The 21,422-nt window shown below is 42.1% G+C and overlaps 1 long non-coding RNA gene across 2 annotated transcripts in view; it reads left to right on the top strand.

Annotated features, from left to right (window-relative positions):
- LOC103878969 overlaps nucleotides 1–20,959 on the top strand; it is a 50,642-nt gene extending 29,683 nt beyond the window's left edge. Inside the window, exons 4-5 of one of the 2 annotated variants that reach the window (XR_002517775.2) lie at nucleotides 13,571–13,770; nucleotides 20,757–20,959. This is a non-coding gene — a long non-coding RNA (uncharacterized LOC103878969). Of the gene's footprint in view, nucleotides 1–13,570; nucleotides 13,771–18,271; nucleotides 20,034–20,756 lie in introns of those variants that run through there. The other variant, XR_002517774.2, reaches the window with a different exon arrangement.
- Nucleotides 20,960–21,422: the final 463 nt, after the last annotated feature.

The following is a 21,422-nucleotide window of genomic DNA, read 5'->3' as shown; positions in this document are numbered from 1 at the left end:
ACACAGAAATCTTTCTGAGGTTTAACTAAAATCTTAGCCTTCCCAGATGACAAACAGATTTGTGTGTGCATGTGTGTTTAAGGGTATGTATTAGAATATACATCATGGGAGCTGTATACAAACGCAGCGGGTATATCACTTGTTCTGTTAAGGTGTGTATGAGAATAAATAATGGAGAATATTGAGTCATTGTAATATATTGTAACTTGGTGACTTCGACTCAAACTCTAGACTTTTCAACAGAGACTTTTCTGATAGCCTGCTGTGTGAGAAATGAGGCTGAACGCTGCAAAGACATGGTATTAATTCGTAGGAACGGGGTTATATTTAATACCTCATAAAAGTATTTCATAGACACGTACAAAGTTTAATATAGGTCTTCCCAATAATGAACAATAGATGCTTGAAAGCTCCCCCAATTGGCCATTGCATAGAAAATTACCTCTTTATTTGCTCAGCTTTGAGGCTTTTGTTTCCTTTGCTTGCGTTTCCTAAGCAGTATGAATTTCTCTAGAAATAAAAGAGATTTTTAATATGGCTACTCTAAAATAAATCAAGCCTCTGGTTTTAACTGTGCCAGGAACATAGTAGGGAATCAGTAATGGTTTGAAGATTGAAGAAATGATTGAATAGTTCCCTGAACTGTAGGTATTGATTTATGTTAATGTACACCTCTATATTTATTTACACAGGCATGTGCTTTCTTAAGTGGAGTAGTCAGTTTTTTGACTCAGTTGACAAGTTCTTATCTTAATGTCTCATTTAATTGATCAGCGACTTAAATTCAGTCAGTTAAGCGGTTGCTTTGGTATTTTGTAAATATATAAAAAAAACTTTTGTATCCTTGAAGTTTCCTTCTTTGTATTTCCCATCATCATCTATATTTAATCAATATACATTGAGTAGCTTAAGATAAGACCTCATTTCTCTGAGACTACACTTTGAAATACGCGTGCAGTATAAGTCAGGTGTACCAAATCTTGGAACAGAATTTAACTTCTTTTCTCATACTTCCTGATGGGAGACCTTGAATGACCAGCAGTGCTAATGGTAGCACAGGGGTCAAAAAATTTACTCCTGTAAGGAAAAAGCACATCGTTGCTCAAGAATTCTATAATTAATGCTAGCTATAAGTCACAATCTATGGTTGTGTTCTAACAAGCATTTTGCCCAAACAACGCTAGGTGAAGCAGCTGCCAATGTTGTCTGGACTGGACATCTGCTTTTTACAGACTTATGGGGGTATGGGGACCCAGGGCTCAGACACATGTATTATTCACTGTTTCTTTCTCTGCTTATTAGCCTTGTGGGTAAGGGCGGCATTAACCACCGGCCCAGCAGCCTTCGAGAACACCATGGCAAAATTCAAGAAAACACACAGTCTTGTGTTTGGGGCTTTAAGAGACTCTAAGGTGACTTGGTGCTCAGGAGGATTTGAGAACAGATTGGCTTATAGCCATTACTGTTGGCTAATAATTGCACTAATCTTTTCGAGGTGGGGGTTTGTATTCCCCCCTCCTTCAATCTCCAAGACAGAGAACAATGGGCGAATTGTGTTTCTGCACTATTCCATGAGATAGGGTCAGAGACTGCAACTGGGTGGATAAGGTCTTCAGGGGATGACCCACCAGGCGTTAGCCCCAAACCATCGTTAAGAAACCCAGGACCTGAGCATTACAGCTTTGGCCTAATGATAGGGAAGCATTTCCCTAGTGGAGCCATTTCATTAGCAGCTGTTTGGGGGTTCTCAAAGTGTCCTTTGGGTGCTCAGAAGCAAGTGCAGTGCTCACTGGAAGAGAAAGGGTGTGTGTGTTTGACCTGCACATATCTGCACTTGTGTATGCTGCCTTCTATCCATTTTTCTCTTGCTTAAAATTCACTTAGTAAAACCATTTTGTCTTCTTTAGAATGGATGACATTAAACTCAAATTTGGAATTGCAATGCCACGTGGAGATACCTCTGTAGAATGAACTGTGAATGTGTGTGTGTGTGTGTGTACGCGCGCATTGGTGGTGGGGGCCATATTTGTCTTTAATATTAAAGTCAAGTTATCAATTCTACTACCAGGAGTTAAAATAATCTACAAGATTAATCTATGCAGAGGGTATATCCTCTGATGTAGAAAGTATCATTTAAATGTAAAGTTGTGATACGCATGCATCCTCTAATTTAGAAATTACATGCACAGTAAAAACTTATGCCTAGAAGGTTCCACTAAGAAGCTCAAGGGTTCTTAGATCCAAGGGGCAGGTAAACCTCAGAATACATTTGTCACAGTTCGCCCTAATCTCCTTCAGTTTTCCCAAAACGGGGTCCACGATCATTTTAAACATCCTGGGCCTACCCTTTCCTTTTAGGGAATTTCTATGGGCTAGTTGTTCAAATGTGGGGCATTGAGAATGCCGGGTCCTTGCCACATACTGATTGGGATAGGTGCAGAGCATTTTATTTCTCCTCTGCCTCTCCACCCAAGGTTTCCCTCCTGCCTGAGAGTTCCAACCCTTTCTCCATCTGCTGCCTGTTAAGCAGCTGCTGGGTTCAGCAACAAGGAGGCCGGTGTGGCTGGTGGATAGAGAACACTGTTAGTGTAACTTGGCAGGAGGTTGCACGCTGGCACAGAGGGGCAGTGAAAACTAGAGGAGGTGAGAATATCTCCACAGGGTGGGGGGCGGAGGACAGAGAAGGAGGACGACCACTAGGAGACTCACTGCCCCTGGCGGCTGGAGCTCGTAGGGAGCGGCTGGTCCAAATTGGATGGAGATCCAGCAAAGACACAGTGTCTCCGCTCCCAGACCCCAGGAGTTCTCCAGCCTGCATTTTCCAGTTCCCCACGAACATTTCCAAATTAAAAAATAAAATAAAAATACGTGTGGAAAAATACAGTAAAAGTGACAGCGCCTTCCCGGTTTCCGACTGTTCTGTTTTGACTTCACAATCAGCCAAACTGGAGCCCCTGAGTAGCTGGCTTAATTTGTCACCTTGAGTTATTAACCGTTTCCCTGCCTCTCTCGGTGGGTGTCCTCCTGGCTCCTCGCCCTGGCTGGCTCAGTGACCTGTTAATCTTGTGCCCTTTCTCTCGGGCTTATGGCTCTGCCTGGAGAGCCCTGTTTCCCTCTTGGAGTCAAATTTGAATTCATTTCACAGTCACCTCTCAGCTGGTTTTTGCCAAGTGGTGGCTGAAACAGAAGGGTGATGGCAAAGTGCAGGAAAGAATGGCTCCAGAGGCAGCTCTTGCGGGGTCCCCGGTGTCCTTTAGAAGTTCAACAGTTCAGTCTATTTCTCTTGGTTAAGGGCCAAGAGGCAGAGGGAGGCTCATTTTAGAACTGGGATGATATAGAATATAGTCTATTGGGAAGCAGAAGAGAGCTAATCCTGATACATTTTTTATGTCAGCAAAGTTAGTCTGCGTAGCATTCTATCTCTCTTTCCATTATCTCTCTGTTACTTCATACTTTCATGTCTCATGGAGGCTTGGGACTTTTTTGGACAATATCCCGAGAACACCATTATCCAATGTTCTCTTTTTCCTCAAGACTTACATACCCCTAATACCGTTCATCCTTGAAGCCTTGTACTTTTAGGACATCCAACTTATTAATAAAAGCAATGAATCCAAGTTAATGAATTCTTTGGGAGAGCTACTGGTTTAATGTGTTACTCAGAGTACTAAGGTGTCTTATAGAAACAAATTTAAAATGTATTAAAAATTTTTTTTATACTTAAAAGATGTAAATTTTCTTATATTTAAAGAGGTAATATGGTTGCATGAATTATAATTCAAAATATAAAAATAAAACCACTTCCCCCAGCAACTGAGGTCCTTTTCTAGAGGCAACTGCAATGATTATTTTATTGCTTTTCCTCCCACAGATGTTTTATGCACATGTGGGCAATTATAAAATCTCTACTGCTTTTGTTTATTTTTTATTATTATTATACTTTAAGTTCTAGGGTACAAATGCACAACCTGCAGGTTCGTTACATAAGTATACACGTGCCATGTTGGTTTACTGCACCCATTAAACTCGTCATTTACATTAGGTATTTTTCCTAATGCTATCCCTCCCCCAGCCCCCCACCTCACAACAGGCCCTGGTGTGTGATGTTCCTCGCCCTGTGTCCAAGTGTTCTCATTGTTCAGTTCCCACTTATGAGTGAGAACATGCAGTGTTTGGTTTTCTGTCCTTGTGATAATTTGCTCACAATGATTGTTTCCAGCTTCATCCATGTCCCTGCAAAGGATATGAACTCATCCTTTTTTATGGCTGCATAGTATTCCACGGTGTATATGTGCCACATTTTCTTAATCTTAATAATTAATATTAATTATTAATTATTAATAAATGCCATATTTTAGACTAGTTTTAAATTTAAGGAAAAGTTGTAAAGATAATTACAGAGTCCCCATTTACTGCATCATTCAGTTTTCCCTTTTGTTAACGTCTCATAGTTTTGTGGTACATTTGTCACAGCTGGGGAACCAACATTGGTATATTAGAATTAATTAAATTCCACAGTTTATCAGGTTTCACTAGTTTTACCCCAGTGTCCCTTCTCAGTTCCAGGATCCCATCTTAAATTGAGCTCTCATGTCTCCTTCTGTTGCCCAGGCTGAAGTGTAGTGGCATGATCTCGGCTCACTGCAACCTCCGCCTCCCAGGTTCAAGTGATTCTTCTGCCTCAGCCTCCTGAGTAGTTGGGACTACAAGCACGTGCCACCACACCTGGCTAATTTTTCTATTTTTAGTAGAGATGGGGTTTCACCACATTGGCCAGGCTGGTCTCGAACTCCTGACCTCACGATCCACCCGCCTCGGCCTCCCAAAGCGCTGGGATTACAGGGGTGAGCCACTGTGCCCCGCCCAGAGTGGAGTAACTTTGGGCCACAAAGGCATCGTGGATAGTGGGGACCGTGGCTTCTCTGCTGTGTTGGTGCTGGCTGCCTTGAATTTATGTACTGCAGCCGGGTAAGCTGGCAGCTGAGAAGGTTCTCCCTTTTGGCCATTCTGGTATTACACTAGCTGTTTTAGTCTGTTCTGGCTGCTATAAGAAAATACCACATACTGGGTGGCTTAAAAATAACATAAATTTATTTCTCACAGTTTTGGAGGCTGGAAAGTCCAAAATCAAGGCATTAGCAGATATGGTATCTGGTGAGGGTCCACTTTCTGGTTCACAGATGAAGCCTTCTCTCTCTCTTCTTATATGGTGGAACGGATGAGGGCTGTCTCTGGAGCCTGTTTCATCAGGACACTAATTCCGTTCATGAGAGTTTCACCGCTATGACCTAATGATGCCCCAAAGGCCCCACCTCAAATTAATATAATGGTTAGAATTTCAACATATTAATTTGGGGGAAGCACAGACATTTAGACCATAGCACTAGGGTTTTAAAAAATTTTTTCCTGCAAATCCAAGTTGAGACAGACATACTCTGCTCTAATGTAGTTGTCTTTTGTCCAAGTCTCTGAAACCTAGCCTTTTTGAGATCAGAACATTGCGAAAGCCAGACATCTTGCCTTTGGGAACGGGCTTATTATCATTATTTTGTCTAGTGAAACATCCTCTGTTACACTTCTGCTTTCTAACCCTCTTAGCCCATGCACACATCTACGGAGATAGTTTTATTTCATTTGGTTCTTACTCATTCAATCTGTTTAAATGATAGGATTTTAGAATTAGAAGGTGTCTTGGAACCCCAAAGGAAAATTCTCTCTCAAGGTCACAAAGCTGGTTGCGGAAGTCCAGGGTCATCTCAGACAGGTCTCTAACAGCCATGAGTTAGTTTCTCTGTATCAGACTCCCTTATTTACCAAGTGTCAAATAATAACAACAATAGTGATTAATGGCTGGCACTTATTGAGTACTTTCCATGAACCTATGATACAATAAATGCTTTCCATGTATTGTTGTTCCCTTCCTTCCTTCTTCCCTTCCTTCCTTCCTTCCCTCCCTCCCTCCCTTCCTCCCTCCCTTCTTCCCTCCCTCCCTCTCTCCCTCCCTCCCTCCTTTCTTTGCTTCTTTCCTTCTTTCCTTCCTTCTTTCTCAGAGCCTTACTTTGTCACCCAGGCTGGAGTGCAGTGGCACAATCTCAGCTCACTGCAACTTCCACCCCCCGAATTCAAGCAATTCTTCTGCCTCAGCCTCCCGAGTAGCTGGGATTACAAGTGCCTGCCACCGCGCCCGGCTAATTTTTGTATTTTTAGTAGAGACAGGGTTTCACCATCTTGGCCAGGCTGGTCTTGAACTCCTGACCTCGTGATCCAACCTCCTCAGCCTCCCAAAGTGCTGGGATTACAGGCGTGAGCCACCGCGCCTGGCCCCCATGTATTGTTTTCTTATAACCACTCTCTAAGTCAGGCAACTATCTTTATCCCCATTTAGCAGATGAGGAAATTTAGGAAACACTGATTAAGTTACTTGCTCAAGATCACAGGTCTAATAACAGGTGAAGTCAGGACAGTCAGATTGCTGAGCGTTCACACTTATCCTTGCTATGATGCCTTTCTGTGCTACATTACAGAGCAAAGTAGCACATGGAATGCAGGAAGGACATGGCAGAAACAGTCTCAGCCTTTGAGGGTTTCCATTATAGCCCAGGGGGCAAGATGTGGGGATAGAGTTGCCTATAAAATACACAACACCCAGTTACACTTGAATTCTGGATAGACACTGATTTTTTTTTTTTTCTTCAGTCTAAGTATGTCTCAAACATTGCCTGGGGCATACTTATCCTGAAAACCGTATTTGTTGTTAATCTGAAATTCAGATTTCACTGGGTATCCTGCATGTTTATGTGCTCAATTAGGCAATATTTTATGGGGAAAATAAAGCTTATATGCTATACACTTTTCCTTTTCCTCGACCCCAGATGATCTTCTCTCTGTTCTCCTTTCTTCCTTCTGCACCTCTTACTATTGGGCCCCTCTCCCTGCTGTGTGCACTCCTTCCAAGATGTGCAGCCTTGGGCCACAGCAGCAGGTTCTAGAGCTATGTCCCAGGCTGCCCAGCAGTCAGTGTGGAAACATTTTCCCTCCTCCCTGGGAGCTCAGCCCTGGGGTGTGCCCCGTAACGCCCGAGGCCTTGACGCTCCTGCGGGAACACTCTTCCTCTTGGCTCTCTCCATTTTCTCTGCTCAACCCGTACACCACCCCAGACATATTTTACCAGAGTTCTCACCCCGTCCAGTCCAGTGGCTTGTGCTGGTTTGCATCAGGTCACTTGGTATTCATTAATATTCACCTACATCCCTGAACCCAAAGGGAATGAGGCAGCAAAGGAGCCTGGCTGCTGCTTTGTCCTCTCTCTGAGATAGGCTTTCATGGGAATCGGATGAGCCGTTGGGGTGGGGTGGGCGGCTGCTCTGAGCACACTAGCTGCAGTCACTGCCTGTGTACTCTCTGGGATGGGGGCGTTCCACCGGCTATTTTAAGGCCAGACTGGTGAATGTTGGGTTCCCCTTCGTTTACCTAGGCTTTCAATATTTTCCCTGGCACAAGCTAAGGTGGTCACAGAATGTGGGAAACCAGGCAAGGGAAAAAATTAATGCAGTGTGATGACGCCCCTGGTAGCTGCTGCTAGATTCCACGGAAAAGATGGGGGGCTTGCTATCTGTGTCCACGGGGGCCTCCTAAAGCTGTTAGCTGTGTTGGCACCTGCTCAACTCCAGAGATGCTGGAAAAAAGAAAACTGGCTGCAAAGTTGGTCCGCGGCCTGCCTGGTAGCACCAGCTCCACCCATTCCCGTGGAGTGGCTTTGCCCACTGTGAATGCCCCTTTATCGTCAGTGGGCGATAATGACTTTTCAAAAATACTGTGTAGGCCTTGTGTCCCGGATGCCTGTGGCACGAAGGCTCTGCTTCCCTTTCAAGGGTGTTGGCTTAGAAACTCACCCAGAAACCTGAGAAAAATATCTCCACTTGGCAACTCAGGAGGCTGACACCAACCACTTTCTGTTTTTCAACCCGCTGGCCATGAGCTAACTAGTGGACAGTTATTATCAGGGAAGGAAGCAACCTCAGTACTGAGAATTATGCAGCAGGCAAATGAGTTCTCTAAAGTCCCACAGGGAACATTTCCTGTGTCATTTAGACCTGCATGGTGAGGATTTAATTCAGAACCTTCTCTGAGCTGTAGATTGGCTTTGCAGGAATGTCCCCCCTTGGCCTCCTGTAGTCTTAGCCTCTTGGTTAGCACTGTATCATTACGGCTTATGGTGGAAATCAAGTTCTTGTTTGGGTCTGAAGTTGGGTGTGTAGTTGGGTATTGTTCTTTCCCATGGGCCAAGCATTTGTTAAGTGCCTACTGTACACTAGGCACTCGACAGTCACATAATGCTGTGTACCTTATGTCTATCAACCTGCATTCACAACAACTCTGTGTGGTAGGTGTCATTGGATCTGCTCTACAGATGCCATCTTCAGTAACTTGACTGTGGTCACCAGACAAGGTCAGCCTGGAAGACCTCTTGTGCAGTGTCTTCTTTTACACGAAGCCTCCAAAGTAGCAGAACTTTTATTTTGAGCATGCATTTTTTCCATCTAATTGCAGCTTTACTCTGGAAAAATAGGTCATACCCAGAGGTGATGGGTCCACTTTAGGATTTTTTTTTTTTTTGGTCATTTATCACATATTAACAACTGAGTTCTATTCAGATACAGGTAATATAATTTCATTACTTTTTAGTGACTGATATGGTTTGGCTTTGGGTCCCCACCCAAATCTCATGTTGAATTGTAATGCTGGGCGAGGGACCCAGTGGGAGGTGATTGGATTATGGTGGCAGACTTTTCCTTTGCTGTTCTTGTGATAGTGAGTAAGTTCTCACAAGATCTGGTTGTTTTAAAAGTGTATATCACTTCCCTTTTCACTCTCTCTCTCCTGCTTTGCCATGTGAAAATTGTGCCTGCTTCCCTTTCACCTTCCACCATGATTGTAAGTTTCCTGAGGTCTCCCCAGACAGGCTTCCTATACAGCCTGTGGAACCAGGAGCCAGGTAAACCTCTGTTCTTTATAAATTACCCAGTTTCAGGTAGTTCTTTATAGCAGTGTGAGAACAGACTAATACAGTGACATCACATGAAAAATGCCTCACCCCAAAGCTGTTGTCTCTCTGTCATACCTGGATGGGTTCTGTTGACTGGAGGACCACTTACATCCTCAACTGACCACAAGATAGAAATAGTTCAACGTGGTCTCCAAATTGACTTACATTGGTCACTGAGATGTCAAAGGCAAACTCTTCTATTCAGAGTATAAAATGCTCCATGTGAGCTTTTGTTCCTGCAGAGGTAATGCCCAGTGTGCTCATGTTAAGTGCTGCTAACTTACTGGTGGAAAGTGAGCATTGGGAAAGTACTAAGAGTCCTTGATGTTTGACTTAATCTAGGTAAAATCACAATCATGGTTTTATTGATTGTTTGGTCCCCAGGGTGATCCTAATTCCTTGCCCTCCATGAATGTTACCTTCCCTCACTGTGGTGACTGTGGGCTAGCCTTCATTTGGAGAGTCCTGAGAGCATGTATAAGTGAAAAAACCCACAGGAATTGGCCTGTGACCATGTCTGTTATTAATACCAGTTATGATTTTTAATTAAGTTCTTGACAGTCCAAAGGATCACAGTCTTTTTGTAATAGCCAGACCTTCTCCCTGGTTGGAAGACAGGGAGTTAGCAAAGAACAAATACCTAGAAAAAATATTCTGTTCTAGTTCTTACCTCAGAAGACGTAAATCCAACTTCCTGGAAAGTATGGAGAGATGGCTAACCCCCCAAACCTACCTGTCATTCTTCCCCCCATGATGAACATTTAATATAACATTATGCAGATTTGGGGGCAAGTTGGTTGTTTACTTTTACTGCTTATCCTTTTGCCAAGCTTTCTACATGTTCCTCATATTGCTAATCAAAGGCCATTCATTCCATACCATTTCTCAAGAACCTGCTGTGGACAAATCCCTACGCTTGGTGCTCTGAAGGACATAGATGGGGTCAAGGATAAGCAAGGGAGACTCAATGACTATACTAAAAACAAGTGAACAACTGTAAGGCAACAAACAGACTGTGCAACCATGGTACTGACACTGTATCACAAACCATACGTTCTTCTGCCAAAATACAATTAATGCTCCCAGAAATGAATTAGAATAGTACATCCTGTTCCTGCAAATGCCCTAGTTTGCTGAGGATAATGGCTTCCAGCTCCATCCATGTCCCTGCAAAGGACATGATCTCGTTCCTGTTTATGGCTTCATAGTATTCAATGGTGTAAATGTACCACATTTTCTTTATCCAGTCTATCACTGATGGGCATTTGGGTTGATTCCATGTCTTTGCTATTGTGAATAGTGCTGCAATGAACATACGCATGCATGTATCTTTGTAACAGAATGATTTATATTCTTTTGGGTATATACCCAGTAGTGGGATTGCTGAGTCAAATGGGGAGGGAGAGCATTAGGAAAAATAGCTAATGCATGCTGGGCTTAATACCTAGGTGATGGGTTGATAGGTGCAGCAAACCACCACAGCACATGTTTACCTATGTAACAAACCTGCACATCCCGCACAGGTACCCCAGAAATTAAAATAAAAATTTTTAAAAAGTACATTCACTACTTCATTCTGATATTCACTCAACAAGTACTTCCTGAGGGTCTTTAATGTCAAACTTCTGCATTAAGCCCTAAGAAGAAAGTAGAATGGTGAAAGATAAGCTCCCCGCTTCTAAGAGCTTATAATTAGGCCGGTAGGAGATATTATAAGTAGGTCTTTCTTATATTGTTATTGTATAGAATAAATAGGGAGTCTGCTGTTTACGGGGAAATTTATGTTTGAAATGCCAACACACATGTCAAATTCAGATATCACTCTTTTCTAGGCACCCATAGATGAAAAATGTATGAAAATTTAAAATAAGAGAGAAGAAAGTTTGACACTAAAGTGAATGATGTTTTAAGCATTTCTCTGTGATAAGATCTCCAATTGACAAGGAATGTGTAGATGCACAGGAAGGGTATGGCCATGGAATGTATTTAATCAGGGCGACAAACCCTCCTGTGTGGCTTAGATTCAAGGCAGCTTTAGTAGAACTTGAAGGTGACAGACATACCTCCAGGAAAGAGTGGGGCTTAAGCAGAGTGGAAATAGGGAGAGAGGAAGTCCACACTGTGGTGGGAATGGAGGACAGGAAAAGATTCTCCTAATGTGAATGGAGGAGCAAAGCTGCGGGGTAAGGAAAGAGAAGGATAAAAGGAAGGAATAAATGTAGGGTATGAGTGCTAGCTAGACTGAGGGCTTTTGTTTTAAATCAAAACAGACTTTTACATAGGTCAAATCTGTTCATGATACAAAAATCAAAAGGTCCAATAAATATATTGTGCAAATTCAGTCCCCTCCTGGCCTTCACTCTTAGCCATCCAGTCCCCTACCCCACAGGCACCAGTGGTGCTTCTGGTTATCCTTCCAGGGATAGTATGTGCGTTTATTCAAGCACTAGAACAGTGGTTCCCAACCAAGTTACCCTCCAGGGAACACTTGGAAATGTCTGGAGTCATTTTTGATGGTGATAATGGAGAGGGTGGTGGTCTGTGGGTGGGGTGCTAACATCTGGTGGACAGAAGCTAAGGATGTTGCTAAACATCTTACAATGCACAAAACACATACAATCTAGTTAGAAAGGTTATAGAGAGGAAGGAGATAGATTGACTACTGCCCATACTATTAGGCACTTTGACATTTTTAATTTAAAATATAACATGGATACTTTTTATTTAATTCAACACACACAGAATGGCTTGTATGGATGTAAAATACCGAAACACAGACAACTGTCTTTGTAAAGCTCCATAATATTCTATGATATGACTATGCCATAAATTTCTTCCCCCATTGTTGGACATTAGGTTTTTTTTTCTCACAGTCTTCTGCATTATTCTGCATAGCATTAGAGACAATGCTTTTACATTCACCTTTCTGTAGATCTGGAAGTATATTTGTTAAGATTAATTCCTTGAAGTAGAATTGCAGGGTCAAGGAGGGTGTATGTTTGAATTCTGATAGATATTTAGACTAATATTAAATTTGCCACGATCAAGTTTTTTTTTAAGATATTACACCTGCTGTTCTTTGTTTTAGATGTCTGGATATGTGTTCTGGTACTGTGGGCAACAGAAGCAGATAGCACAATGCAGTGCTTTCTCAACTTGCACAACCTTAGGAAATACTTCGGGGGCTTGTTAAAAATATAAATTTTCTGCCCCTCTCCCTACACCAAGCAAATCGGAATCTTCAGAAGAGGGGTCTGGGAAGCAACGCAAACAAAGCCAGGCAAATTTGGGCAACTGTCAGCATGACAAGGCAATGTCCCAGATTTTGATGTGGGGTTCAGGGTAGATGTAATTCAGAGTCATGGGAAAGTGACAGGAAATCCTTATAGCACAGATACTTGGGACAGTTAATGACCTGTGTTAGTTTCATCCTTGGAAGTATTTCACAAGAGCCCAGCTTCTTCCTGTTGGGAAAGGTTAGGCAAGATATGCACAGAGGCAGGTGGCCAGGTATAGAGGGTAGGTAGAGGGTTGGGAGGTGGCAGTAGATTAACAGACCTCTGTTTTGTTTCTCATTCATGTTTTGTGTGACCCTCTACCTATGTTTTATATCAAAAGTGTTCCACTTTAAAGGTTGGACAATATCTGTACGAGGCAGGTGGCCAGGTATGGAGGGTAGGTAGAGGGTTGGGAGGTAGGGGCAGATTAACAAACTTATGACCCTCTACCTATGTTTTACATCAAAAGTGCTCCTCTTCATAATAATTACGCCAGCTAATGACTATAGAGAACTTTCTGTGCCTGGCCCTCTGCTCTGTTGTTTACATACATTACCTTTACTTCTTAAAATGGTGTGATGTAGTAGGTCACTTCTTATTTCTTCATTTCGGATATGGAAACTGAGGGTCCCCAGGATTAAGTGATATGCCCAAGTTAACCCATTCTATCAGTAGTATAGCCAAGGACTGGAATTCAGATCTGTTAGATTCCAAGACTGTGATCTTTGCAAATTCACTGCATATACTTTAAAAAAGGGAGGAGGAAAATCCACAGAACAAACAAGCCAATATGGAGAGTCTATTTACACATTTTTACCTTGAAACTAAGGAAACATTATTTTAGCACAGAAAGTAAAATTTGCATTTAGCGTAAAGATAAAAATAGGAGATATAGAGATGCCATATTGTCAGCTGGCCACTTCCAGACCTCCAGAAATCTCGCTTCACTTTCCTCTTAGCGTTTATTTGGTTAAAAACTTTGAGGAATACTGTACTCTATTCAGTCACTGACATTCACCTCTCAGTTTGTACACTTAACACAAGACATGCCATGAAAAACATTTGTACCTTCAAAACAGCGTGGTATCAAAACACGTAAAGCAAACACTGTTAGAATATGCAAGAACAATTTGGGCAGAAAACACACTTGCAAACCCAAACAAGCACAAAACCACAAAAACAGCAAATGGAGTAACTTCTGTTGAAAAGTGCTCCTTCTTGAATATCTTTTTCCTTTTTTTCTCAGGTAAAAATGGTGCTACCCTTGGAAATCCAAGAGCAGCTTCAAGAGTCAACTACACCAGCAATCCCTAAAGCTGGAGAATTTATGCCCATGGAAGTCTGTAGCGTTTCGCAAACCGTGAGGCTGAGGAATAGACCTAGTTCCTGCAGCAGATCAAAATTGTAGCCCATTTCCTTTCCATGAAAAGAACTTCTACGGAGACAGTAGGTTTCCTATTGGATTGTTGTCAGATGAATTGACCTTATCGCTTTTCAACCCTTACTCTCGGAAAGACGCAGAAATGCAGCAACTATTGCAGGGATTCAGGGATTCCGTGAGACCAAGGAGCTGTCTCCATAGCAGGGTGATGTTGCCTTTAGTAATAATTGTAATGATAAAAAGATCATCTGATATTTATGGAACAATGCCAAGCACTAGAACTGTGGTTCTCAACTAGGGGCGATTTTACCTTCCCAGGGGACACTTGGAAATGTCTGGAGACATTTTTGATGGTGATGATGGAGAAGATGGCAGTCTGTGGGTGAGGTGCTAACATCTGGTGGATAGAAACTAAGGATGTTGCTAAACATCCTGTAATGCACAAGACAGTGTCCCTAACCTCCAACAAAGAATTATCCCACACAAAATGAAAAGAGTGTTATGGTTGAACAACCTTTCAGTAGACTGAGGCTTGTATACATATTTAGCCTTCAAAATAACCCTATAAGACACACAGTTATTGCCCCCACTTTACAGATGAGAATATTTAAGCTTGAAAGAACTAGCTCCAATTGTTTTGACCTTTGAATGCTCTCAGGTTTCTTTCTTAAGATCTATTTGGAGGGGGGGGCTGGGCACGGTGGCTCACGCCTGTAATCCCAGCACTTTGGGAGGCCGAGGCGGGCGGATCACGAGGTCAGGAGATCGAGACCATCCTGGCTAACACAGTGAAACCCCGTCTCTACTAAAAATACAAAAAATTAGCCAGGCATGGTGGCGGGCGCCTGTAATCCCAGCTACTCGGGAGGCTGAGGTGCGAGAATGGCGTGAACCTGGGAGGAGGAGCTTAGATCACGCCACCGCACTCCAGCCTGGGCAGCAGAGTGAGACTCCGTCACAAACAAACGAAAAAAAAATAAAATAAAATAACTATTTGGGTCTAGGGTCATTGCAGAACATTTAGGTTTGTTCAGTGGCTGGGAATTGGTTTCCTCAAATGTCAGCATGGAAGTTATTCAGCTCAAGCTGACCTAATCCCTCTCCCATTCTGCTGACTAACAGCTGGTGGCTGGAGCTGCGGGGAGAAGATATTATATAATGTCTACAGAAGTAATGAAAAGTTGATTTAACTGCTAAGATAAGCAACCAGCAAAACAGAGAGAATTTACACTGATTAAAAAATATGTTTGCTGAGCATAGTATCTAGACTGCCCCCCATGCCCTCTGTTGTTTATTCCTGACCTCTGATAGTGCTGTGGCATGTGCTGTTGAGAAATCAGAGGTCTCAATGCCATGAGAATCAGACAAGAGGCAATCTCTACACTGTAACCATATACAGAATTAGGTCATTGAATTCCAAGAGTGTTGGGTCCTTTGAAAGACAACCTCTGTTATTCTTTTTTTTTTTTTTTTTCCTTTTTGATAAATGCCTAGCTCCTTGTCAAAATATTTATGACTACAGACAGGAAAATCAGACTTTTTCTTTTGAACCATTTCTCTGCATCTGGGTTGGATGTTGACTACTTCTTCTCTTTCCTCTGCTCTTTTTCTATCCTTTTCCCTAATTTTTTCAACCTTTTTCACAGTTGTTTCTATTTCCTTCTTCTCCCCTGTCCTTATAATACCTTCCCCTGTGCACCGGGCAATCAGTATAGTTGGGTCAATAAGGGCAAAGACCTCTTTAGTGTGGTGGGGAGTCACCAACTTTGAAGTCTTTTGTAAATGAATAACCCCCCCTCTGAAAGTTTTCGAAACCTAAGCTGGGTACAACAGGGTACAAATATAAATAATTTCTCCCCTCACAATTTTCAAAAACTTTCTATCCTAACCAGCTCTCTGCCTTGTCCTACTGCTCATGCACATTTAAATGTTATTATCACTTTGACTGACTGATTTCAATGAAATTCAAAATACATGTTAATTTAACAAACATTGATTAATCATGTATTATGGGCCGTTTGTATATTATGGGCTGTGAGAGGTAGCAGGATGAATATGTTGTAACCTCTGCCCTGTAGGAACTTAACATTTTGGTGGGGAAAATGAGTAAATAGACATCCAGTTGTTACTACAGGTTGAGGTATTCATTATCAATTGCTGTGAAACAAATCACCCCAAAAACTTTGTGGCTTAAGATAACACACATTTATCATCTCACAGTTTCTGTAAGTCAGGAATCCAGATATGGTTTTACTTAGTCTTCTCATTTCAAGATTTCTCATAAGCCTTCAATCAAAGTGTTAGTGTAATATCTGTGGTCTTATCTGAAACCTCAACTAGAGAGAGGTTCACCCATATGGTTGTTGGCAGGATTCAGTTATTTGACCATTGTTGGAAGGAAGGTCTCATTTTCTCACCAGCCACTGACTGGAGGCCACCCTTATTTCCTTGCCACATGAGCCTCTCCAGCACTGCAGCTTGCTTCTTCAAAGCATACAAGCTGAGAAGGCAATTGAGAGAGGCTGAGAACAAAACAAAAGTTACAGCTTTGTCTGAACTAATTTTGGAAGTGACAGCTCATCACTTGTGTGTATTCAATTGATTAGAAGAAAACCACTAAGTCCAGCTCACATTCAAGAAGAGAGGATTACATCAGGGCTTGAATATCGGGAGAGGAGATCATTAGGAGCTGTCTCAGAACTGCCTACCTATAAGGTTTAAGAGAATATTAAAGAGAGCCTCAAAGAAGCTGTGATTAGACAGGCACAATGGCTCACGCCTGTAATCCCAGCACTTTGGGAGGCCTAGGCAGGCAGATCATGAGGTCAAGAGATCAAGACCATCCTGGCCAACATGGTGAAATCCTGTCTCTACTAAAAATACAAAAATTAGCTGGGTGTGGTGGTGTGTGCCAGTAGTCCCAGCAACTCAGGAGGCTGAGGCAGGAAAATCTCTTGAACCCAGGAGGTGGAAGTTGCAGTGAGCCAAGATTGCGCCATTCCACTCTAGCCTGGCAACAGAGTGAGACTCCATCTAAATAAATAAATAAATAGAAGCTGTGATTGTGTGAAAGCAGGGAGTGGTAAAGAAATCTTATTTTTAAAAGGAGATATGTTTTACTCTACTGATACTAGACTGCTCTAGAAGGTTTGCATCTACCCAGTGGTTTATGGAATAATCCCAGACCTCCAGAATTTGTGATTGGAGTGTTGGTGGCTAACTACTTAAGGTATTATGTCTCTAGTCATGATGAAACATGAAGCTGCAACAGTGTCCCCAAAGCCACGTTTATGGTTGTTCTTTTCAGGCTCTGTCTCAAGGAATTTTTTGTAATCAAAAGGCCATTCAGTTGTTTATAGTTGTTATTACAGTTGACCCTTAAACAACGCAGGGACTAGGGGCCCCAACACCCCATGCAGTCAAAAGTTGGCATATAACTTTTGACCCCCCCAAAACTTAATAGGCTACTGTTGACTGGAATTCTTATTGGTAACAGAAACAGTTGATTATACAAGTTTTGTACGTTATATGTATTATACACTATATTCTTACAATAGACTTGAGAAAGAAATGTTATTAAGAAAATAATAAAGAACAGAAAATAGATTTATTTTTCATTAAGTGGAAGCAGAACATCATAAAGGTCTTCATCCTTATCATCTTCACAATGAGTAGGCTGAGGAGGAAGAGGAACAGGAGGGTTTGGTCTTGCTGTCTTAGGAATGGCAGAAGCAGAAGAAAATCCAAGTATAAGTGAACCTCCACAGGTCATACCTATGTTGTTCAAGTGTCAATTGTATATTTATATGCATTTTTTGTATCAGTTAATGCTAGATAATGAAACTCAAGGATGAATTACCTTTGAGGGATTAGATAATAAAGTTCAAAAATGAGTAAGATTTACCTTTGAGGGCTTCTCCTCCATCAAGACCAGGAGTTGAACTATGTCCTTTGGGTTAAATCTGTCCCCATCTCGTCTGTTTTTGAATAGCTAATGAGATAAAAAAAAAAGATAGTTTTTACATTTTTTAACGTTTGAAAAAGAAAAATATTTTATAACATGAAAACGATGTGAAATTTAAATTGCAGTGCATATAAAGTGTTATTGGAATGGAGCCATGCCCATTTGTTTCCATATTGTCTCCCATAGACTGAATGTCTGTGTCCTCCCAGAATTCTTATGTTCAGATCTATTCCCCAATGTGATGGTATTTGGAGGTAGGGCCTTTGGGAGGTGATTAGGTGATATTGTTTTGCTGTGTCTCCACCCAAATCTCATCTTGAATTCCCATGTGTTGTGGGAGGGACCTGGTGGGAGGTAATTGAATCATGGGGGTAGGTCTTTCCTGTGCTGTTCTCGTGATAGTGAGTAAGTCTCATGAGATATGATGGTTTTAAAAATGGGAGTTTCCCTGCACAAGCTCTCCCTCTTTACCTGCTGCCATCCGTGTAAGATGTAACTTGCTTCTCCTTGCCTTCTGCCATGATTGTGAGGCTTCCCCAGCAACATGAAACTGTAAGTCCATTAAACCTCCTTCTTTAGTGAATTGCCCGGTCTCAGGTATGTCTTTATCAGCAGCATGAAAACATATTGTATTAGGCCAGGAGGGTGGAGTCCTCATGCATGGGATTAGTACCCTTATAAAAATAGATCCCAGAGGGCTCCCTTTTCCCTTCTGCCAAGTGAGGACAGAGAGAAGACACCACCTACAAACCAGGATGTAGGCTTTAGCCAGATGCGGAATCCACTGGAGCCTTGACCTTAGACTCCTCAGCTTCCAGAACTGTGAGAAATAAATGTCTGTTGTGTACAAGCCACTCAGGCCATGGTATTCTTTAATAGCAGCCCAAACAGACTAAGACATCATCTATGGTTGCTTTTGCAAAAGCAGCAGACTTGAGTAGTTGCCACAGAGACCATATGACCTACAAAGCCCCAAAATTTTTACTATCTGGCACTGTTAAGAGAACATTTGCCCCCCTTTGGTCTAGAGGAAGACGGGCATGCAAACAAATGATTATTGCACTGTGGTAAGTGGTATACTGGCCTTACAGACAAAAGACATCAAGGAGCACAGAGCAGGAGTCTGCAATCTTTGTGGCGGTCTCCTTGAGGATAAGTAGGAGTTTTCCCAAAATGGGAGGAGTAAGGAGAGAACAATCAATCTCAAGAGTTTGACCCATTTATGCCTAGTGTTTCATTATTGGAATGCTAAGCATGTGGGAGTTATTTATATCCTACTACTCAAGATCATCACCAAGATCTGATTGCAAAAATTGCAACCTCAGGCATAAATGGGACAAGTTGGTAATCGCATACTTCTTAGAGAGTGAGGTACTCCCTGAAATCGCTGGCAAAACCCTGTGTTTATGTACATATGTGTGCTTTTCCCACCTTAGGGATAGAGTTTATCTCTTTCAACAGGTTTTCAACAACTTAAGAACCACTACTGTGGTCGGGCATGGCAACCCATGCAAAGTCACAAAGGTGTAATGTAGAGAACAGCACACTCATGGGGTCAACAGTGAGATCAGCAAGAACATAGAACAGATTTCTATGGAGGAGAGTGGGAAATGAGGCTAAAAAGATGTCACCGAACATCAGAGGGAGCACCCAGGATGGGGGTGGGGCAGAGGTCTGAGGCTGATTCAATACAGTATAAAGGTCTAATTAGTACAAGGAGAGTGAACAACATCAAGTTAAACAGATGTGGACTTTGCTCTCAGGTGGCTACTCCATCAAATGCAGTTGGTGGACAGGCAAGAAGAACCCAGCTAGCCTGCAGAGAGGCTGTGGGTTGGTAGTTCATTGTGTTAAGAATAGAAGGGCTGACCAGATGGTCAACTATTTTTTTTTTTCTCTTTGCTGTTTAAAAAGTGATCCAAATATTTGTACTTATTTATGGGATACATACGATATTTTGTTACATGCATAGACTATGTAACGGTCACATCAGAGTATTTGAAGTGTCCACAACTGTTAGTATTTATCATTTCTGTGTGTGGAACATCTCAGGTCCTCTCTTCTAGGTATTTTGAAATACACGATACCTTGTTAACTATAGCAAATAACCAGCTCTTTAATCAATCCTTGGTCAAATCTCCATTTCATATACCCCCCGAACCAAAACAACATTGACTAAATCTGCCTCTGGCCCTGTGAAAGGCCAGCCAAACAGCAAGAGGCCAGCACAAAACATAGCTTCCGCTTCTTAGAGCTGAGACTTCACTTTTGAGTGTACTGTGGGGCACACAGAACAACATCGAACTCCCAGGTGATGGGAGGGAGAGTTCCTAGGACTCGGGAAACGGAGCCTATGGATGTGAGGTGTGTGAGGAGGTGGGGTGGGGAGGTAATGGTTTTCACTGGATTCCTTTTTATATTTTATTTAGATTAAGTTCTGCTCAGCAGGGTGATTTCTTAATTAGAGCTGCCCAGCCAAGCAGACCTCCAGCTCAGACCCCTGTGCTGCCTTCTAAGGTTTCATGAGGGACCTTGTCCTGCCTTATTTCCTGAGTTCTAATATTTGAATAGTATGCAGTGGATTTCAATGGGAGGAAAAGACATGTAATTTAATCATCTTTATTAGATTTTGCCTGTGGATGGGGAGAGGAGGAGGAAGCAGGAGGGACATGGGTCCTTTCTTAATTTTCTTTTTCTTTTTCTCTACCTTTCTTCCAGTGGTCAAAGGAGGAGGAGGATCAATGGCCTTTTTGCCTCCCCCCCCCCCCCGCTCTTTTTTTTTTTTTTTTTTTAAACAAAGAAGCAAAGTGAGAACATTAAGCCCTAAAGAGAACTGTGTTCATTGCAGGACTTTTTGAGGTCTGGTTAAGCCATTTATATAAAGAAATTACACAGTTCCTCTTTGGTAAACTCAATCCTGAGAGCGAGTGTGACAGGCCTACAGCTTTTCGTTCTCTTCCTCACTCCAGAAGTTGCTGACTGCGCTCAGCAAGACCTCACAACATGGAGGAAAACTAAAGAGATAAACGGTCCATGGTGTATCCCCTTGCCCCACCATAAATTGACATCATTTTATGCACAATACAGGGAGAAGAGAAAGAAGACCAGAAGCTTGCAAACCATCTGAGAGAAGGAAGGGAGCTTTGTCATGTTGCCGTCTGAGGCAAGTATATTTGGGATGGGACAGGCAAGCTGAATAGGAATGAACAAGAGCACTTGGTCAACAAATATACAAATCTATTAAGGTTTTTCAAGAAAGAGAGACAAAATTCAGCATGGCTCACCAAAAAGAAAAAGAAAAAAATGTGTCCAGAATTCTCCGATCCCCCCCCCCCCACCCCATGCCCCTATTCTGTTGATCTTTCCTCACTTAAAAATTATCGGAAAAGAATTTATTCATTTGGGAGGATTCCAGGCACTACATTTATGGTGAGTTCAGATGAAATGGGATCCAGACTTTTCAAACCGTACTGTTTTACAGATAAAACACAAAGGCAGAACTTCATTATCTGGAGACACTGCCCTTTCTTTTTTCTCCTGCCTTTTGTTTCTGAGCAATTTTAAGCTTGTTTGGAAAGTATCATAACAGGGGCAGAGCGTTTTTTACCACATCTACTTCAGGAGGGTTTTAAATACAGAATAATAAAATTATTGCTAAACAGATGGAAGAGTTTTACTAAAGCTAGAAAAGACACTTTTACTAATACACCCTATAGGCTGATCTCAATTCTTTCATTGTTAAGAATGCTTGGT

Source organism: Papio anubis, chromosome 17 (genome assembly GCF_008728515.1).
Source record: "Papio anubis isolate 15944 chromosome 17, Panubis1.0, whole genome shotgun sequence".
NCBI lineage: Eukaryota > Metazoa > Chordata > Mammalia > Primates > Cercopithecidae > Papio > Papio anubis.
The sequence above is the reverse complement of the archived record's forward strand: the minus strand, read 5'-3'. Positions and strand labels throughout refer to the sequence as shown.